This window comes from Pristiophorus japonicus, chromosome 3 (genome assembly GCF_044704955.1).
Source record: "Pristiophorus japonicus isolate sPriJap1 chromosome 3, sPriJap1.hap1, whole genome shotgun sequence".
In the NCBI taxonomy this organism is placed as follows: Eukaryota; Metazoa; Chordata; class Chondrichthyes; family Pristiophoridae; genus Pristiophorus; species Pristiophorus japonicus.
In genome coordinates, this window is record NC_091979.1 from 25,322,728 (window position 1) to 25,343,985 (window position 21,258).

A 21,258-nucleotide genomic window follows, 5' to 3' on the forward strand; every position below is an offset into this window, starting at 1 on the left:
GGAAACGCGGCAGCCAACTTGTGCACAGCAAGCTCCCACAGACAGCAATGTGATAATGACCCACCCACCCGTCCCTCCAACCACTGCCTGCCCCACCTGTGACAGAGACTGTTGATCCTGCATTGGTCGCATCAGTCACCTTAGAACTCATTTTAGTGCGGAAGCAAGTCATCCTCGACTCCGGTACTGCCTAAGAAGAAAAGAAGAATGACCAGATAGTCTGTCTTTGTATTGTTGATTGAGGGATAAATATTGGCCAGGACACTGGGGATAACTCCCCTGTTCTTCATCAAAAATGGTGCCACGGAATCTTTTACATCCACCTGAGAAAGCAGACGAGGTCTCGGCTTAATAGCTTATCCAACAGACAGCACCTGCGACAGTGCAGCACTCCCTCAGTACTCCTCATCATAGGCAGTCCCTCGGAATCGAGGAAGATTTACTTCCACTCTTAAAATGAGTTCTTCGGTGGCTGAACAGTCCAATACAGATACAATACATAGAAACATAGACATAGAAACATAGAAAATAGGTACAGGAGTAGGCCATTCGGCCCTTTGAGCCTGCTCCGCCATTCAATAAGATCATGGCTGATCATTCACCTCAGTACCCCTTTCCTGCTTTCTCTCCATACCCCTTGATCACTTTAACCGTAAGGGCCATATCTAACTCCACCTTGAATATATCTAATGAACTGACATCAACAACTCTCTGTGGTAGAGAATTCCACAGGTTAACAACTCTCTGAGTGAAGAAGTTTCTCCTCATCTCAGTCCTAAAGGTTTAGCCCTTATCCTTAGACTATGTCCCCTGGTTCTGGACTTCCCCAACATCGGGATCATTCCTCCTGCATCTAACCTGTCAAGTCCCGTCAGAATTTTAAATGTTTCTATGAGATCTCCTCTCATCCTTCTAAACTCCAGTGAATACTCAGGCCCAATCGATCCAGTCTCTCCTCATATGTCAGTCCTGCCATCCCGGGAATTAGTCTGGTGAACCTTCGCTGCACTCCCTCAATAGCAAGAACATCCTTCCTCAGATTAGGAGACCAAAACTGAACACAATATTCCAGGTGAGGCCTCACCAAGGCCCTGTACAACTGCAGTAAGATCTCCCTGCTCCTATACTCAAATCTCCTAACAATGAAGGCCAATATATCATTTGCCTTCTTCACCGCCTGCTGTACCTACATGCCAACTTTCAATGACTGATGTACCATGACACCCAGGTCTCGCTGCACCTCCCCTTTTCCTAATCTGCCGCCATTCAGATAATATTCTGCCTTCGTGTTTTTGCCACCAAAGTGGATAACCTCACATTTATCCACATTATACTGCATCTGCCATGCATTTGCTCACTCTCCTAACCTATCCAAGTCACCCTGCAGCCTCTTAGCATCCTCCTCACAGCTCACACTGCTACCCAGCTTAGTGTCATCTGCAAACTTGGAGATATTACACTCAATTCCCTCATCCAAATCATTAATGTATATTGTAAATAGCTGGGGTCCCAGCACTGAGCCCTGCGGTGCCCCACTAGTCACTGCCTGCCATTCTGAAAAGGTCACGTTTATTCCGACTCTCTGCTTCCTGTCTGCCAACCAGTTCTCTATCCACGTCAGTACATTACCCCCAGTACCATGTGCTTTAATTTTGCACACCAATCTCTTGTGCGGGACCTTGTCAAAAGCTTTTTGAAAGTCCAAATACACCACATCCACGGTTCTCCCTTGTCCACTCTACCAGTTACATCCTCAAAAAATTCTGGAAGATTTTTCAAGCAGGACTTCCCTTTCATAAATCTATGCTGACTTGGGCCGATCCCGTCACTGCTTTCCAAATGTGCTGCTATTTCATCTTTAATTACTGATTCCAACATTTTCTCCACTACTGATATCAGGCTAACTGGTTTTCTCTCTCCCTCCTTTCTTAAAAAATGGTGTTACATTAGCGACCCTCCAGTCCATAGGAACTGATCCAGAGTCGATAAACTGTTGGAAAATGATCACCAATGCATCCACTATTTCTGGAACTACTTCCTTAAGTAGTCTGGGATGTTGACTATCAGGCCCCAGGGATTTATTGGCCTTCAATCCCATCAATTTCCCTAACACCATTTCCCGCCTAATAAGGATTTCCTTCAGTTCCTCCTTCTCACTAGACCCTCGGTCCCCTAGTATTTCCGGAAGGATATTTGTATCTTCCTTCGTGAAGACAGAACCAAAGTACTTGTTTAACTGGTCTGCCATTTCTTTGTTCCCCATTATAAATTCACCTGAATCTGACTGCAAGGGACCTACATTTGCTTTCACTAATCTTTCTCTTTTCACATATCTATAGAAGCTTTTGCAGTCAGTTTATGTTCCCAGCAAGCTTCCTCTCATACTCTATTTCCCCCTCCTTATTAAACCCTTTGTCCTCCTTTGCTGTATTACAACATTCTCCCAGTCCTCAGGTTTGTTGCTTTTTCTGGCCAATTTATATGCCTCTTCCTTGGCTTTAACACTATCCTTAATTTCCCTTGTTAGCCACCGTTGAGCCACCTTCCCCGTTTTATTGTTACTCCAGACAGGGTTGTACAATTGCTGAAGCTCATCCATGTGATCTTTAAATGTTTGCCATTGCCTATCCACCATCAACCCTTTAAGTATCAGTCGCCAGTCTATTCTAGCCAATTCACATCACAGTCTCTATCACACTCCCTCAGCACTACACTGGGAGTATCAGTCTAGCTTTATGCACTGAAGGTCCTGGAGTGGGACTTGAACCCACAACTTTCTGACTGAGACTAACACTACAACATTTAAAGGGAAGCTAGATAAGGACTTGAGGGAGAAAGGAATAGAAGGCTCTGTTGATGGGGTGAGATGCGGTAGGGTGGGAGGAGGCTGGTGCAGAGCATAAACACCGGCATGGATCAGTCGGGCTGAATGGCCTGTTTCTGTGTTGTACATTCGATGCAATTCTACGTAATAAGGTGATTTTTTTTTTACAGTATTTATTTTGATATTTTTGTACCTCGGGATGTATCTGTCTGGATAAAAATGCAGAGGATGCAGGTAAACCAAAATAATTTTTTTTTAATTGATTCTCGGGATGTGGGTATCGCTGGCAAGGCCGGCATTTATTGCCCATTCTTAATTGTCCTGAACTGAGTGGCTTGCTAGGCTACTTCAGAGGGCATCAATGTGGGTCTGGAGTCATATGTAGGCTAGACCCGGTAAGGATGGCAGGATTCCTTCCCTAAAGGACGTAGTGAACCAGTTGGGTTGCTATCATAGCCGTTGAGTATATTCACGAGAGAGACCGATAGATTTTTGAATAGTAATGGCATCAAGGGATTATGGGGCCAGTGCAGGAAAGTGGCATTGAGATAGAAGATCAGCCATGATCTCATTGAATGGCGGAGCAGGCTCGAGGGGCCGAATGGCCTACTCTTAATTCTTACGTTCTTAGAATCATAGAAGCCTACAGCACAGGAGGCCATCAGGTCCGTGCTGGCTCGTTCTTCAGTCCCACATCCTCGCTTTTTGTCGGTAACCCTGCAAGTTCCTCATCCTTAAGAACCTGTCCAACTCCGTTTAAAATTATTAATACAATTGTCATGTATCTCACACTACTGTACATAACTGTATCTTACCATGCTATACATGACTGTAACTAGAGATGACCTGTAACCACAAGCTTACCTTACCACCAGGGGTGCACTTGCAGGAGACACTGGATACCTGTCCCAGGCAGGTATATAAGGTCAGGTCTCAGGCAAGTGTGGCATTCGAGAGCTGTGTAATAAAGGTGCAGGTCCTGAGAGACCTTGACTTCAGCATGTGCCTCGTGTGAGTCTGTACTGCAGGGACAGGACTTTACAGTGGTGACGAGTTACGGGATTACAGAATCCACAGAATGGCGACCAACGGCTCGCTCCGCTTGGCCTCCAATGGCCAGGCGGAGCGAGCAGTGCAGATCATTAAACAAGGCATGCTCAAAATCCAAGGTCCCACGTTGCAGGGCCGCCTGTCGCGACTGCTGCTGGCATACAGATCTCGTCCGCATTCATTGACTGGAGTTCCCCCCGCGCAACTATTGATGAAACGGACCTTAAAGACAAGGCTCTCATTAATCCTCCCAGGCAAAGCACCGTAAGCTAACTGAATACCATGACCGAAATTTGAGGGGGAGGTGGAATGAGATAGGGGACAAAGTGTTTGTGCTAAACTATGACAGGGGTCCCAAATCGCTTGCAGGGACAGTAACAGGCAAGGAAGGAAACAGGCTACTGCTGGTATAAATGGACAATGGTCAAACCTGCCGGAGGCAGATTTACCAACAACACTGCTGAACCAGAAGCAGACTACAATGTGGAACTCACACCACACCTGGTGGACAGACAGAGGGAACAGCCTGAGGAAAGGGAAATCCTAACAGACACTTCAGGCGAGACACCAACAATCATACTGAACGAAACAGACAGCCCAGGCGAGATACCAGCAATCACACCGAAAGAAAAACAGGCACCAAGGCAAACAACTGAACCACAACTAAGACGCTCCACGCGAGAGCGTAGACCACCTGAGAGACTGAACCTATAAAGACAATAAGACCTTGGGGGAGGGTGATGTCATGTATCTCACACTACTGTACATAACTGTATCTTACCATGCTATTCATGACTGTAACTAGAGATGACCTGTAACCACAAGCTTACCTTACCACCAGGGGTGCACTTGCAGGAGACACTGAATACCTGTCCCAGACAGGTATATAAGGACAGGTCTCAGGAAAGTATGGCATTCAAGAGCTGTGTAATAAAGGTGCAGGTCCTGAGAGACCTTAACTTCAGCATGTGCCTCGTGTGAGTCTGTACTGCAGGGACTGGACTTTACAGTGGTGACGAGTTACGGGATTACAGAATCCACAGAATGGCGACCAACGGCTCAGATGAAAAATACAATGCTGGAGATAATTGGGAGGACTTTATAGAAAGGCTCCAGCAAAGCTTCGTGACCAAAGACTGGTTAGGCGACGATAAGGCAGACAAGAGAAGAGCCCATCTCTTGACCAGCTGTGGCTCGAAAACATACACCTTAATGAAGGACCTGCTGGCATCCGATAAACTAGCAAGCAAGTTGTTTGAAGAGTTGAGCACACTGGTAAGAGACCACCTGAAGCCAGCGAGCAGCCTACACATGGCCAGACACAGGTTCTACAACTACAGACGCTGTGTGGGTCAGAGCATACCCGACTTCGTGGCGGAACTTCGGAGGTTGGATAGCTTATGTGAGTTCTCTGATGAACTAAGGAGAGAAGTATTGAGAGACTTTTTTATTGAAGGAATAGGCCACGCAGGTATATTCCGAAAGCTCATAGAGACCAAGAACTTGACCCTAGCGGCAGCAGCACTGGTTGCACAGACATTCTTGGCAGGAGAAGAAGAAACGAGGTTGATCTATACTGCGGGTACGACAACGAAACATCGGAACAAGGGGTTCACAGCGTGAAACAAGCTGCTACCCCCACACACAGACAAAGGCAGGAGAGCAGGCCCTCAACAGCAGGCAGTGGCGCCAGAAGCCATCAAGGGCCACATGAACGGCCGTTCACACCTCATCAACCCACAATGCGAGCAATCAACTACAAACTGAGAGAAGCTCAAGAGAGATCAGCCAGACGCAGCTCATCCTTTGGAAACAATGGAAGCGGTCTGTGCTGGAGATGTGGGGGAAGGCACTCATCAAAGAGGTGTCGATTTCAGCATGCTGTTTGCAGAAACTGCAACTATACAGGGCATCTGGCCTGCATGTGCAGCTCGGTTGGTATACGAATCGGAAGGGTCGGAAAACGGACCAGAAGACGGTGGGGACAGTACCCGGGACACTGAGGTACAGCGGGTCAACACAATCAATGACCACTGCTCTTACAACAAGATGCCCGTCAACATGGAGCTGGATACGGGAGCGAGTCAATCTCTCATGAGCGCTCTACAATTTGAACAGCTGTGGCCGCACAAAAGAGATAGACCAAAGCTTACAAGGGTCGACACCAAACTAAGGACCTATACCAAAGAAATCGTCCCAGTCCTTGGCAGCGCCATGCTCTCAGTCATACACAAAGGGACAGTGAACCGACTTCCCCTGTGAATTGTCCCCGGAGATCTCCCAGCACTGCTGGGGAGAAGCTGGCTGGCAAAACTAAACTGGAAATGAGATGATGTTCACGCCATGTCGTCAGAGGAACGGACCTCCTGCTCAACAGTTCTTAAGTCGATTTGAACATCTCTTTCAGCCAGGTGTGGGCACCTTCAAAGGGGCTAGAACATAAGAACATAAGAATTAGGAACAGGAGTAGGCCATCTAGCCCCTCGAGCCTGCTCCGCCATTTAACAAGATCATGGCTGATCTGGCCGTGGACTCAGCTCCACTTACCCGCCCACTCCCCGTAACCCTTAATTCCCTTATTGGTTAAAAATCTATACATTCAATGAGCTAACCTCAACTGCTTCCTTGGGCAGAGAATTTCACAGATTCACAACCCTCTGGGAGAAGAAATTCCTTCTCAACTCGGTTTTAAATTGGCTCCCCTGTATTTTGAGGCTGTGCCCCCTAGTTCGAGTCTCCCCGACCAATGGAAACAACCTCTCTGCCTCTATCTTGTCTATCCCTTTCATTATTTTAAATGTTTATATAAGATTACGCCTCATCCTTCTGAACTCCAACGAGTAAAGACCCAGTCTACTCAATCTATCATCATAAGGTAACCCCCTCATCTCCGGAATCAGCTTCGTGAATCATCTCTGTACCCCCTCCAAAGCTAGTATATGCTTCCTTAAGTAAGGTGACCAAAACTGCACGTAGTACTCCAGGTGCGGCCTCACCAATACCCTGTACAGTTGCAGCAGGACCTCCCTGCTTTTGTACTCCATCCCTCTCGCAATGAAGGCCAACATTCCATTCGCCTTCCTGATTACCTGCTGTACCTGCAAACTAACGGTCCTCCGCCAGGATCAACTGGGAGAAATGTTCCGGACTCCTGGTGGGTCAGTGGCGGGTGGACTCCCTGCCGGAGGAGCTCAGGCCTTTTGCCTGGAGCACGACCCATCTCCTCTATCTGGGAGTCTACCTTAGCCCCGACGAGGGAGCCTGGCCGGCGAACTGGCAGGAGCTGGAGGCCAAGGTCGCCGCTCGCCTAGGGCGCTGGACAGGACTGCTCCGAGTGCTGTCCTACAGGGGTCGAGCGCTAGTCATAAACCAGCTGGTGGCCGCAATGTTGTGGTACCGGCTGGTCACTTTGACCCCTCCCCCTGCGTTTGTCGCCAAGATACAGAAGAAGCTGGTGGACTTCTTCTGGAACAACAGGAAGCACTGGGTCTCTGCTGCGGTCTTGAGTCTCCCGCTTGAGGAGGGCGGTCAGTCGTTGGTGTGCGTCAGCACCCAGCTCGCGACTTTCCGTCTTCAGACCCTGCAGAGATACCTTTACGTCGAGCCCCCTCCTAGGTGGTGCGCTCTGGCGACGTATTTCTTCCGCCAGCAGCGCGACCTCAACTACGACACGCAGCTCCTGTTTGTGAACTTGGGGGGTGTCAGGACCACCCTCCGGGAGCTGCCTGTCTTTTACAGGGACCTCATCAGAGTCTGGAACAAAGTCTCCACCAAGCGCAGCTCTCCGCCGGCTGGAGTGGCGGCTGTCCTGCAGGAGCCGCTGCTCGGGAATCCGTACCTCCACGACCGAGGTTTTATGTGGCGGTCGGAAGAGAGGGCTGTGGCTGGTGAGGTGACCAGGGTCAGGGACCTGCTCGATGGCGGAGGAGCGGGCTGGATGGCGCCAGAAACGCTGGCGCGGCGCCTAAATTCTGCCAACGTCCGTCACGCGGCCGATGCCATCGAGTCGCTAAAAACAGCTCTGGGCCCTGACTCCGTTAGGTGCATCGAGGAGGCTCAAGCACGTGGGGAGATCCCGTCCGAACTGACCCCCGTCCGGACGGAATTCCTCATTGGCGCCAAACCCCGGAACCTCCCTCGGGGGCCGGCGCCTCACAACTTGAGCTGCCTCGGGGAAATCCCCTCCGTGCCTTTCAGTTCCGCGCGGAGGGGTTTCTTGTACGGGCTGCTCCTGCACACTCTCAACTTTGCCATCCTCGCCTGCCGTCCGGACATGCCATGGCGTACCATATTGCCGTCCGGAGGAGGCGGGGGTCCCCGATGGAGGGCACTCTACGCAGGGGTCCTCCCACTATTCATCGGGGACTTGGCCTGGAGGGTGGTGCACGGAGCAGTGCCGTGCAACAAATTTTTAAGCCGGTTCACGGACTCCCAGGCCGCCTGCAATTTCTGCGGTCTGGAGGAGTCCGTGTTCCATGTTTTAATTGAGTGCACGAGGTTGCAGCCCCTGTTCCATTATTTGAAGGGGCTGCTCCTGAAATTCTGGCTGCACTTCAGTCCCACTCTCCTGATCTTTGGGCACCCTGTGTGGAGGGGAGCGGGTAGGTCCGAGAGCCTCCTCGTAGGACTGCTCCTGGGCACGGCCAAGGGTGCCATCAGCCGGTCCAGGCAGTGGGCGGTCGAGGGGGTCGTTCAACCTGACTGCCTGCCTCTCTTCCGCTCTGACATCCGGTCCAGGGTGTCCTTGGAGATGGAGCACGCGGTGTCCACCGGTACGCTCGCGGCCTTCCGCGAGAGGAGGGACTGGAGTGCATCATCACGCCCGGCAACCAAATTTTAATTTGATTTTACGTTTTAAAGTTTAATTTGTTTTAATTGCCGGTGCTTTTAGTGTCTCCTTCCCTTTTATAGGGGGCACTGGGGAAAAATTGTGATTTTAGTACCCAAAAAAAAAAACCAAAAAAAAAGAAAAACACAAAAAAAAAACCCAAAAAAAGGAAAAAAAAGGGCCTTGTAAATGTCTGGTGTGTCACCCAGGTCGGGTGGCACGGTTTAATGTTTTATGTTTTGCAGGTAGACTCTAAAAGAGTTTTCATGCACAAGGACCCCCAGGTCCCTCTGCACCGCAGCATGTTGTAATTTCTCCCCATTCAAATAATATTCCCTTTTACTGTTTTTTTTCCCAAGGTGGATGACCTCACACTTTCCTACATTGTATTCCATCTGCAAAACCTTAGCCCATTCACTTAACCTATCTAAATCTCTTTGCAGCCTTTCTGTGTCCTCTACACAACCCGCTTTCCCACTAATCTTTGTGTCATCTGCAAATTTTGTTACACTACACTCTGTCCCCTCTTCCAGGTCATCTATGTATATTGTAAACAGTTGTGGTCCCAGCACCGATCCCTGTGGCACACCACTAACCACCGATTTCCAACCCGAAAAGGACCCATTTATCCCGATTCTCTGCTTTCTGTTCGCCAGCCAATTCTCGATCCATGCTAATACATTTCCTCTGACTCCGCGTACCTTTATCTTCTGCAGTAACCTTTTATGTGGCACCTTATCGAATGCCTTTTGGAAATCTAAATACACCACATCCATCAGTACACCTCTATCCACCATGCTCGTTATATCCTCAAAGAATTCCAGTAAATTAGTTAAACATGATTTCCCCTTCTAAAGTCAAAATCTGCATCACACAGGATGCTAGACTGGTCCACCACAAGGCTAGAGCTGTGCCCTATGTGATGAGGGAAAAGATTGAACATGAACTGGACAGGCTTCTGCGGGAAGGCATTATCTTACCCTTGGAATTTAGTGACTGGGCAAGTCCCATCGTCCCAGTCATGAAGCCTGATGGATCCATACGAATCTGTGGGGATTACAAATCTACCATAAACAGAGTCTCCCTACAGGACCAATACCCGCTGCCCAGAGCGGAGGACTTATTTTCCACATTGGCTGGAGGAAAACTTTTCTCAAAACTAGATCTCACATCTGCGTATATGACACAAGAATTGACCGAGGAATCCAAGCTACTCACCACCATCAACACACATCGCGGCCTTTTCATGTACAATCAATGCCCATTCGGCATCAGGTCGGCAGCTGCTATATTCCAGCGCAACATGGAGAGTCTGCTCAAGTCCATCCCAGGGACGGTTATATTTCAAGACGACATACTTATCACGGGCAGGGACACCGACTCCCATCTCCGCAATTTGGAGGAAGTACTAAAGCGGTTGGATCGGGTAGGCCTAAGAGTTAAGAAATCCAAGTGCCTGTTTCTCGCGCCCGAGGTTGAATTTTTGGGCAGAAGGATTGCCGCTGATGGAATCCGCCCAACAGAATCCAAAACTGAAGCAATTCGCCTGGCACCCAGGCCCCGGAATGTCTCAGAACTGCATGCCTTTCTCAGGCTACTCAATTACTTTGGGAACTTTATGCAGAACTTAAGCACGCTGCTGGAGCCTCTCCACGTGCTACTCAGAAAGGGGTGCGATTGGTTTTGGGGGGACGCCCAGGAACGCGCCTTCAATAAGGCATGCAACCTTCTGTGTTCCAACAGTGTTTTGTCTTTCTTTGATCCAGGTAAAAAGCTAGTTCTTACATGTGCTGCGTCAGCGTACGGGGTCGGGTGCGTTTTACAACATGTCAATAGTGCGGGCAAATTACAACCCATAGCTTATGCCTCCAGGTCACTTTCATGGTGAAGAAGGAGGCGCTCGCGTGCGTGTACGGTGTCAAAAAGTTGCGCCAATACCTTTTCTGGGCCAAGTTCACATTAGAAACCGACCACAAGCTCCTCACGTCCCTACTATCCGAGAGCAAGGCAATAAACGCCAATGCCTCGGCACGCATTCAACGGCGGGCACACATGCTGGCCTCTTACGTTTACACCATAAGGCACAGACCAGGCACAGACAACTGTGCCGACGCGCTCAGGAGGCTACCCCTGGCGACCACGGAAGGGTCTGACGAACAGGACTGTGAGATAGTCATGGCAATCAATGCCTTTGAGTCCACAGGTTCGCACTTGACGGCTCGCCAAATCAGAGCCTGGACGGCCAGCAACCCCACGTTATCGCTAATAAAAAGATGTGTCTTAACTGGTGACTGGGCAGAGGCTCGCAATGCCTGCCCCGAGGAGATCAAACCTTCCCATAGGCGCATGCATGAGCTATCACTACAAGCAGACTGCCTGATGTGGGGCAGCCGAGTAGTTAAGCCTCTGCGAGGCTGAGAGGCATTTGTCCGGGAGCTCCACCGCGAGCACCCGGGGATCGTTCTCATGAAGGCCACAGCCAGATCCCACGTCTGGTGGCCTGGCATTGACGCGGACTTGGAGCTCTGCATCCGACAGTGCACCATTTGTGCCCAACTCAGCAATGCCCCCAGGGAGGCTCCCCTGAGCCCCTGGCCCTGGCCCACCAAACCGTGGTCGCGGCTGACGTAGACTATGTGGGCCCATTCATGGGCAAAATGTTCCTCGTAGTTGTAGATGCATTTTCAAAGTGGATCGAATGCACCATTTTAAACTCGAGCACCACCTCCACCACTGTGGAGAGCCTTGGAACCATGTTCGCAACGCACGGCATTCCTGACATATTGGTCAGTGATAATGGTCCGTGCTTCACCAGCGCAGAATTCCAAGATTTTATGAGTGACCACGGCATAAATCACGTTAGGACGGCACCGTTCAAGCCGGCCTCCGTTGGCCAGGCGGAGCGAGCAGTGCAGATCATTAAACAAGGCATGCTCAAAATCCAAGGTCCTACGTTGCAGGGCCGCCTGTCGCGACTGCTGCTGGCATACAGATCTCGTCCGCATTCATTGACTGGGGTTCCCCCCGCGCAACTATTGATGAAACGGACCTTAAAGACAAGGCTCTCATTAATCCTCCCAGGCAAAGCGCCGTAAGCTAACTGAATACCATGACCAAAATTCGAGGGCGAGGTGGAATGAGATAGGGAACAAAGTGTTTGTGCTAAACTATGGCAGGGGTCCCAAATGGCTTGCAGGAACAGTAACAGGCAAGGAAGGAAACTGGCTACTGCTGGTATAAATGGACAATGGCCAAACCTGCCGGAGGCAGATTTACCAACAACACTGCTGAACCAGAAGCAGACTACAATGTGGAACTCACACCACACCTGGTGGACAGACAGAGGGAACAGCCTGAGGAAAGGGAAATCCCAACAGACAGCCCAGGCGAGACACCAACAATCATACTGAACGAAAAAGACAGCCCAGGCGAGATACCAGCAATCACACCGAAAGAAAAACAGGCACCAAGGCAAACAACTGAACCACAACTAAGATGCTCCACACGAGAGCGTAGACCACCTGAGAGACTGAATCTATAAAGACAATAAGACCTTGGGGGAGGGTGATGTCATGTATCTCACACTACTGTACATAACTGTATCTTACCATGCTATACATGACTGTAACTAGAGATGACCTGTAACCACAAGCTTACCTTACCACCAGGGGTGCACTTGCAGGAGACACTGGATACCTGTCCCAGACAGGTATATAAGGACAGGTCTCAGGCAATTGTGGCATTCGAGAGCTGTGTAATAAAGGTGCAGGTCCTGAGAGACCTTGACTTCAGCATGTGCCTCGTGTGAGTCTGTACTGCAGGGACTGGACTTTACAAGAATCAGCTTCCAACACCTTTTCAGGTTGAGCGTTCCAGATCCTCACAACTCTCTGAGTGAAAACATTTCTCCTCATCTTCCCTCCAGATCGTTTGCCAATGATTTTAAATCTATGACCTCTGATCATTGACCCACTCGCTAGAGAGAATCGTTTTTCTCTATCTACTATGCTGTACATCAAAACCTCTCATCATCTTGAAAATCTCTATTAGGTCACTTCTTAACCATTACAATTCAAAGATCAACAGTCCCCTAACTTTTCCAATCCAGCCTCTTAGCACCCTCCTCACAGCTCACACTGCCACCCAGCTTAGTGTCATCTGCAAACTTGAGAGATATTACACTCCATTCCTTCATCTAAATCATTGATGTTATACTGTAAATAGCTGGGGTCCTAGCACTGAGCCCTGCGGCACCCCACTAGTCACTGCCTGCCATTCTGAAAAGGACCTGTTTATCCCGACTCTCTGCTTCCTGTCTGCCAACCAGTACTCTATCCACGTCAATACATTATCCCCAATACCATGTGCTTTAATTTTGCACACCAATCCCTTGCGTGGGACCTTGTCAAAAGCCTTTTGAAAGTCCAAATACACCACATCCACTGATTCTCCCTTGTCCACTCTACCAGTTAAATCCTCAAAAAATTCTAGAAGATTTGTCAAGCATGATTTCCCTTTCATAAATCCATGCTGACTTGGACCGATCCTGTCACTGCTTTCCAAAGGAGTAGGCCATTCGGCCCTTCGAGCCTGCCCCACCATTCAATAGGATCATGGCTGATCATGCAACTTCAGTACCCCATTCCTGCTTTCTCTCCATACCTCTTAACCTTTAGCCGTAAGGGCCACATCTAACTCCATTTTGAATATATTTAACGAACTGGCCTCAACAACTTTCTGTGGTAGAGAATTCCACAGGTTCACAATTCTGAGTGAAGAAGTTTCTCCTCATCTCAATCCTAAATAGCTTACCCCTTATCCTTAGACTGTGTCCCCTGGTTCTGAACTTCCCCAACATCGGGAACATTCTACCCGCATCTAACCTGTCCTGTGACGTCAGAATCTTATATGTTTCTATGAGATCCCCTCTCATCTTTCTAAACTCCAGTGAATAATGGCCCAGTCGATCCAGTCTCTCCTCATATGTCAGTCCTGCCATCCAGGGAGTCAGTCTGGTGAAACTTTGCTGCACTCCCTCAATAGCAAGAACATCCTTCCTCAGATTAGGAGACCAAAACTGAATTCCAGGTGAGGCCTCACCAAGCCCCTGTACAACTGCAGTAAGACCTCCCTGCTCCTATACTCAAATCACCTGGCTATGAAGGCCAACATACCATCTGCCTTCTTCACCGCCTGCTGTACCTGCATGCCAACCTTCAATGACTGATGTACCATGACACCCAGGTCTCGCTGCACCTCTCCTTTTCCTAATCTGCCACCATTCAGATAATATTCTGCCTTCGTGTTTCTGTCCCCGAAGTGGATAACCTCACATTTATCCACATTATACTGCATCTGCCATGCATTTGCCCACTCACCTAACCAGTCCAAGTCACCCTGAAGCCTCTCAGTGTCCTCCTCACAGCTTACACCGCCACCCAGCTTAGTGTCATCTGCAAACTTGGAGATATTACACTCAATTCCTTCATCCAAATCATTAATGTATATTGTAAAGAGCTGGGGTGCCAGCTCTGAGCCCTGCGGCACCCCACTAGTCACTGCCTGCCATTCTGAAAAGGATCCGTTTATCCCGAATCTCTACTTCCTGTCTGCCAACCAGTTCTCTATCCACGTCGTACGTTACCCCCAAAAACATGTGCTTTAATTTTGCACACCAATCTCTTGTGCGGGACCTTGTCAAAAGTCTTTTGAAAGTCCAAATACACCACATCCACTGGTTCTCCCTTGTCCACTCTACCAGTTACATCCTCAAAAGATTCCAGAAGATTTGTAAAGCATGATTTCCCTTTCATAAATCCATGCTGACTTGGACCGATCCTGTCACTGCTTTCCAAATGTGATGTTATTTCATCTTTAACAATTGATTCCAACATTTGCCTCACTACTGATGTCAGGCTAACCGGTCTATAATTACCCGTTTTCGCTCTCCCTCCTTTTTAAATTAGCTACTCTCCAGTCCAAAGGAACTGATCCAGAATCGATGGACTGTTGGAAAATGATCACCAATGCATCCATTATTTCTAGGGCTACTTCCTTAAGTACGCTGGGATGTAGACTATTAGGCCCCGGGGATTTATCGGCCTTCAATCCCATCAATTTTCCTAACACAATTTCCCGCCTAATAAGGATTTCCTTCAGTTCCTCCTTCTCACTTGCCCCTCAGTCCCCTAGTACTTCCGAAGGTTATCTGTGTCTTCCTTCATGAAGACAGAATGAAAGTATTTGTTCAACTGGCCTGTCATTTCTTTGTTTCGTATTATAAATTCACCTGAATCTGACTGCAAGGGACCTATGTTTGTCTTCACTAATCTTTTTCTCTTCACATATCTATAGAAGCTTTTGCAGTCAGTTTTTATGTTCCCGGCAAGCTTCCTCTCATACTCTATTTTTCTCCTCCTAATTAAACCCTTTGTCCACCTCTGCTGAATTCTAAATTTTTGTCCACCTCTGTTGAATTCTAAATTTCTCCCAGTCCTCAGGTTTGCTGCTTTTTCTGGCCAATTTATATGCCTCTTCCTTGGATTTAACACTGTGCTGTGGGCTTCTATGATTATAAGAGCATAAGGATTAAGAGTGGGCCATTTAGCCCCTCGAGCCTGCTCCGCTATTCAATAAGATCATGGCTGATCTTCTGGAATTCAAAAGAATGAGAGGTGATCTTATTGAAACATATAAGATAATGAGGGGGCTTGACAAGGTGGGTGCAGAGAGGATGTTTCCACTGATAGGTGAGACTAAAACTAGGGGACATAGTCTCCGAATAAGAGGTCGTACATTTAAAACTGAGATGAGGAGGAATTTCTTCTCTCAGAGGGTTGTAAATCTGTGGAATTCTCTGCCCCAGAGAGCTGTGGAGGCTGGGTCATTGAATATATTTAAGGCGGAGATAGACAGATTTTCAGCGATAAGGGAGTAAAGTGTTATGGGGAGCGGGCAGGGAATTGGAGCTGAGTCCATGATCAGATCAGCCATGATCTCATTGAATAGTGGAGCAGTCTCGAGGGGCCAAATGGCCTACTCCTGCTCTTATTTCTTACGTTCTTATGTTCTTATGTACCCTGTGTCTTAATGTCCTCAGCCCAATCATCTTCAGCTGCTTCATCAATGACTTTCCCTCCATCATAAGGTCAGACGTGGAGATGTTCGCTGATGATTGCACAGTGTTCAGTTCCATGCCTGCGTGCAGCAAGACCTGGACGACGTACAGGCTTGGGCTGATAAGTGGCAAGTAACATTCGCACACACAAGCGCCTGGCAGTGACCATCTCTAACAAGCGAGAGTCGAACCACCTTCCCATGACATTCAACGGCATTACCTCACCGAATCCCTCACCATCAACATCCTGGGGGGTCACCATTGACCAGAGACTGAACTGGAGCAGCCACATAAATACTGTGGTAACAAGAGCAGGTCAGCGGCTGGGTATTTTGCATCGAGTGTCTCACCTCCTAACTCCCCAAAGCCTTTCCACCATCTACAAGGCACAAGTCAGGAATGTGATGGAATACTCTCCACTTGCCTGGTTAAGTGCAGCTCCAACAACACTAAAGAAGCTCGACACCGTCCAGGACAAAGCAACCCGTTTGATAGGCACCCCATCCACCACCTTCAACATTCACTCTCTCCACCACCGGCGCACCGTGGCTGCAGTGTGCTCCACCTACAAGATGCACTGCAGCAACTCGCTAAGGCTTCTTCCACAGCACCTCCTAAACCTGCGACCTCTACCACCTAGAAGGACAGCAGGTGCATGCAAAGACCACCACCTCCACGTTCCCCTCCAAGTCACACACCATCCTGACCTGAAAATATATCGGCTATTCCTTCATCGTTGCTGGGTCAAAATCCTGGAACTCCCTCCCTAACAGCGCTTGGGAGCACCTTCACCACACGGACTGCAGCAGTTCAAGAAGGCGGCTCACCACCACCTTCTCAAGGGCAAATAGGGATGAGCAATAAATGCTAGCCTTGCCAGCGACGCCCCATCTCGGGACAAATATAAAAAAGATGGTGGGATTACTAGTCCAATAATATAACTACGACAATATTTTACCCATTCAGTAATAAGATGTTTTTCTCTACTGCAAATTTCCTTTCCGGAAATCGCTCAGGTACGATTCTGATGGTGATAGACAGGCTCCAGTGTCTTGTTCCAGCGGCCATTCCTGTGGAAGCCTAGACAGTGTGTGTCCCACTCCAGAGACTTGAGCACAAAACCCAGGCTGCCACTCCAGTGCAGTGCTGAGGGAGCGCTGCACTGTCGGAGGTGCCGTCTTACGGATGAGACATGAAACCGAGGACCCGCCTACTATCTCAGGTAGACATAAAAGATCCCATGGCACTGTTTCGAAGAAGAGCAGGGGAGTTATCACCGGTGTCCTGCGGCCAATATTTATCATTCAATCAACATAAGAAAGAAACTGATTATCTGGTCATTGCTGTGTGTGGGAGCTTGCTGTGCACAAATTGGCTGTCACGTTTCCCACATTACAACAGTGACTACACTCCAGTAGTACTTCATTGGCTGTGAAGCGCTTTGAGACGTTGTGAAAGGCGCTATATAAATATAAGGGAGCGGATTTGGTCGCTGCCCATTTCTCAGCGGCCCCCGTGCGGCACTGACCTTTTTTGCCGCCCACTGCTGCCGGGTCCCGTCGTGAGCCACTTTTTGCTCCGTTGTGTGGGCGGCAGCAGCAGGCAGCGGCAGTCGCCGGGCGGGAGCGGGAGTGAGCGGGAGTGAGCGGGAGTGAGCGTGAGTGAGCGGTCGGTGTCATCAGTGTGCGGCAGTTGGCGGCCTCTCCACTCGGAGATCTTCGGAGGGCCTCCAATGCGCATGTGCGAGATTTGGCGATTTTTTTTGGTTGTGGTTTTTCTCATCGGACGTGACGTCGTTTTGAGCCATTTGAGGCTGATTGCTGTCCTGTGCACGCGCATAAAGGCACACCACTTTATTCCACCTGTGAGTGTAAGAGGGGAGAGGGGAGAGTTGGAGATTGTAAAGCGCTTTGGGGCGTTCTGAGGTCGTGAAAGGCGCTATATAAATGCATGTCTTTCTTGTTCAGAGCACTCAATCAACTTTATTGATACTGTAATTGTTAAACGGCCATGTTTTTGCTGGCTGAAGTACTTATGCTGCAAGAGAAATTATGTGTATATCGGAAGAGATGTGAGGAAGGAAAAGAAAGAAAAGAAAGACTTGCATTTATATAGCGTCTTTCACGACCTCAGGACATCCCAAAGCGCTTTTCAGCCAATGAAGTACTTTTGAAGTGTAGTCACTGTTGTAAATGTAGCACATTTTCCATAAATCACCAGTCTACAACATCTGTCGAGTGTTTTGTGGTGGAGGAGCGGCGAGAGATCGTGGCGGTGGAGCGGCGAGTGATCGTGGCGGTGGAGCGGTGAGAGATCGTGACGGAGGAGCGATGAGGGATCGTGACGGAGGAGCGATGAGGGATCGTGACGGAGGAGCGAAGAGGGATCGTGACGGAGGAGCGGCGAGAGATCGTGACGGAGGAGCGGTGAGGGATCGTGACGGAGGAGCGATGAGGGATCGTGACGGAGGAGCGATGAGAGATCGTGACGGAGGAGCGGCGAGAGATCGTGACGGAGGAGCGGTGAGGGATCGTGACGGAGGAGCGGTGAGGGATCGTGACGGAGGAGCGGCGAGAGATCGTGACGGAGGAGCGGTGAGGGATCGTGACGGAGGAGCGGCGAGAGATCGTGACGGAGGAGCGGTGAGGGATCGTGACGGAGGAGCGGTGAGGGATCGTGACGGAGGAGCGGTGAGGGATCGTGACGGAGGAGCGGCGAGAGATCGTGACGGAGGAGCGATGAGGGATCGTGACGGAGGAGCGATGAGGGATCGTGACGGAGGAGCGGCGAGTAATCGTGATGGAGGAGCGGTGAGGGATCGTGGCGGTGGAGCGATGAGGGATCGTGACGGAGGAGCGATGTGGGATCGTGATGGAGGAGCGGCGAGGGATCGTGGCGGAGGAGCGGCGAGGGATCGTGGCGGAGGAGCGGCGAGTGATCGTGATGGAGGAGCGGTGAGGGATCGTGACGGAGGAGCGGTGAGGGATCGTGGCGGAGGAGCGGTGAGAGATCGTGATGGAGGAGCGGCGAGGGATCGTGGCGGAGGAGCGGCGAGGGATCGTGGCGGAGGAGCGGCGAGTGATCGTGGCGGTGGAGCGATGAGGGATCGTGACGGAGGAGCGATGAGGGATCGTGATGGAGGAGCGATGAGGGATCGTGATGGAGGAGCGGTGAGGGATCGTGATGGAGGAGCGATGAGGGATCGTGGCGGTGGAGCGATGAGGGATCGTGATGGAGGAGCGGTGAGGGATCGTGATGGAGGAGCGGTGAGGGATCGTGGCAGAGGAGCGGCGAGGGATCGTGGTGATGGAGCGGCGAATGATCGTGGCGGTGGAGCGGTGAGGGATCGTGACGGAGGAGCGGTGAGGGATCGTGACGGAGGAGCGGTGAGGGATCGTGACGGAGGAGCGGTGAGGGATCGTGACGGAGGAGCGGTGAGGGATCGTGACGGAGGAGCGGTGAGGGATCGTGACGGAGGAGCGATGAGGGATCGTGACGGAGGAGCGATGAGAGATCGTGGCGGAGGAGCGGCGAGTGATCGTGGCGGTGGAGCGGTGAGAGATCGTGACGGAGGAGCGGCGAGTGATCGTGATGGAGGAGCGGCGAGTGATCGTGATGGAGGAGCGGCGAGTGATCGTGATGGAGGAGCGGCGAGTGATCGTGACGGAGGAGCGGTGAGAGATCGTGACGGAGGAGCGGTGAGGGATCGTGATGGAGGAGCGGTGAGGGATCGTGATGGAGGAGCGATGAGGGATCGTGGCGGTGGAACGATGAGGGATCGTGACGGAGGAGCGATGAGGGATCGTGACGGAGAAGCGATGAGGGATCGTGGCGGTGGAGCGATGAGGGATCGTGATGGAGGAGCGATGAGGGATCGTGACGGAGGAGCGGTGAGGGATCGTGACGGAGGAGCGGCGAGTGATCGTGGCGGTGGAGCGATGAGGGATCGTGATGGAGGAGCGATGAGGGATCGTGACGGAGGAGCGGTGAGGGATCGTGGCAGAGGAGCGGCGAGGGATCGTGGTGATGGAGCGGCGAGTGATCGTGGCGGTGGAGCGGTGAGGGATCGTGACGGAGGAGCGATGAGGGATCGTGGCGGAGGAGCGGCGAGTGATCGTGACGGAGGAGCGGTGAGGGATCGTGGCGGAGGAGCGGTGAGAGATCGTGGCGGAGGAGCGGCGAGTGATCGTGGCGGTGGAGCGGTGAGGGATCGTGACGGAGGAGCGGTGAGGGATCGTGACGGAGGAGCGGTGAGGGATCGTGACGGAGGAGCGGCGAGTGATCGTGACGGAGGAGCGGTGAGGGATCGTGACAGAGGAGCGGTGAGGGATCGTGACGGAGGAGCGGTGAGAGAACGTGGCGGAGGAGCGGTGAGGGATCGTGACGGAGGAGCGGTGAGAGATCGTGGCGGAGGAGCGGTGAGGGATCGTGGCGGAGGAGCGGTGAGCGATCGTGGTGATGGAGCGGCGAGAGATCGTGGCGGAGGAGCGACGAGGGATCGTGACGGAGGAGCGGCGAGTGATCGTGGCGGTGGAGCGGTGAGAGATCGTGGCGGAGGAGCGGCGAGTGATCGTGACGGAGGAGCGGTGAGAAATCGTGACGGAGGAGCGGTGAGGGATCGTGGCGGTGGAGCGGTGAGAGATCATGACGGAGGAGCGGTGAGGGATCGTGACGGAGGAGCGATGAGAGATCGTGGCGGAGGAGCGGTGAGGGATCGTGGCGGAGGAGCGATGAGAAATCGTGACGGAGGAGCGGTGAGGGATCGTGGCGGTGGAGCGGTGAGGGATCGTGGCGGAGGAGCGGTGAGGGATCGTGACGGAGGAGCGGTGAGGGATCGTGACGGAGGAGCGGTGAGAAATCGTGACGGAGGAGCGGTGAGGGATCGTGACGGAGGAGCGGTGAGGGATCGTGACGGAGGAGCGGTGAGGGATCGTGACGGTGGAGCGATGAGGGATCGTGGCGGAGAAGCGATGAGGGATCGTGGCGGAGGAGCGGTGAGGGATCGTGACGGAGGAGCGGTGAGGGATCGTGACGGAGGAGCGGTGAGGGATCGTGATGGAGGAGCGGTGAGGGATCGTGGCGGTGGAGCGATGAGGGATCGTGACGGAGGAGCGGTGAGAAATCGTGACGGAGGAGCGGTGAGGGATCGTGGCGGTGGAGCGGTGAGGGATCGTGGCGGAGGAGCGGTGAGGGATCGTGACGGAGGAGCGGTGAGGGATCGTGACGGAGGAGCGGTGAGAAATCGTGACGGAGGAGCGGTGAGGGATCGTGACGGAGGAGCGGTGAGGGATCGTGACGGAGGAGCGGTGAGGGATCGTGGCGGAGAAGCGATGAGGGATCGTGGCGGAGGAGCGGTGAGGGATCGTGACGGAGGAGCGGTGAGGGATCGTGACGGAGGAGCGGCGAGTGATCGTGGCGGTGGAGCGATGAGGGATCGTG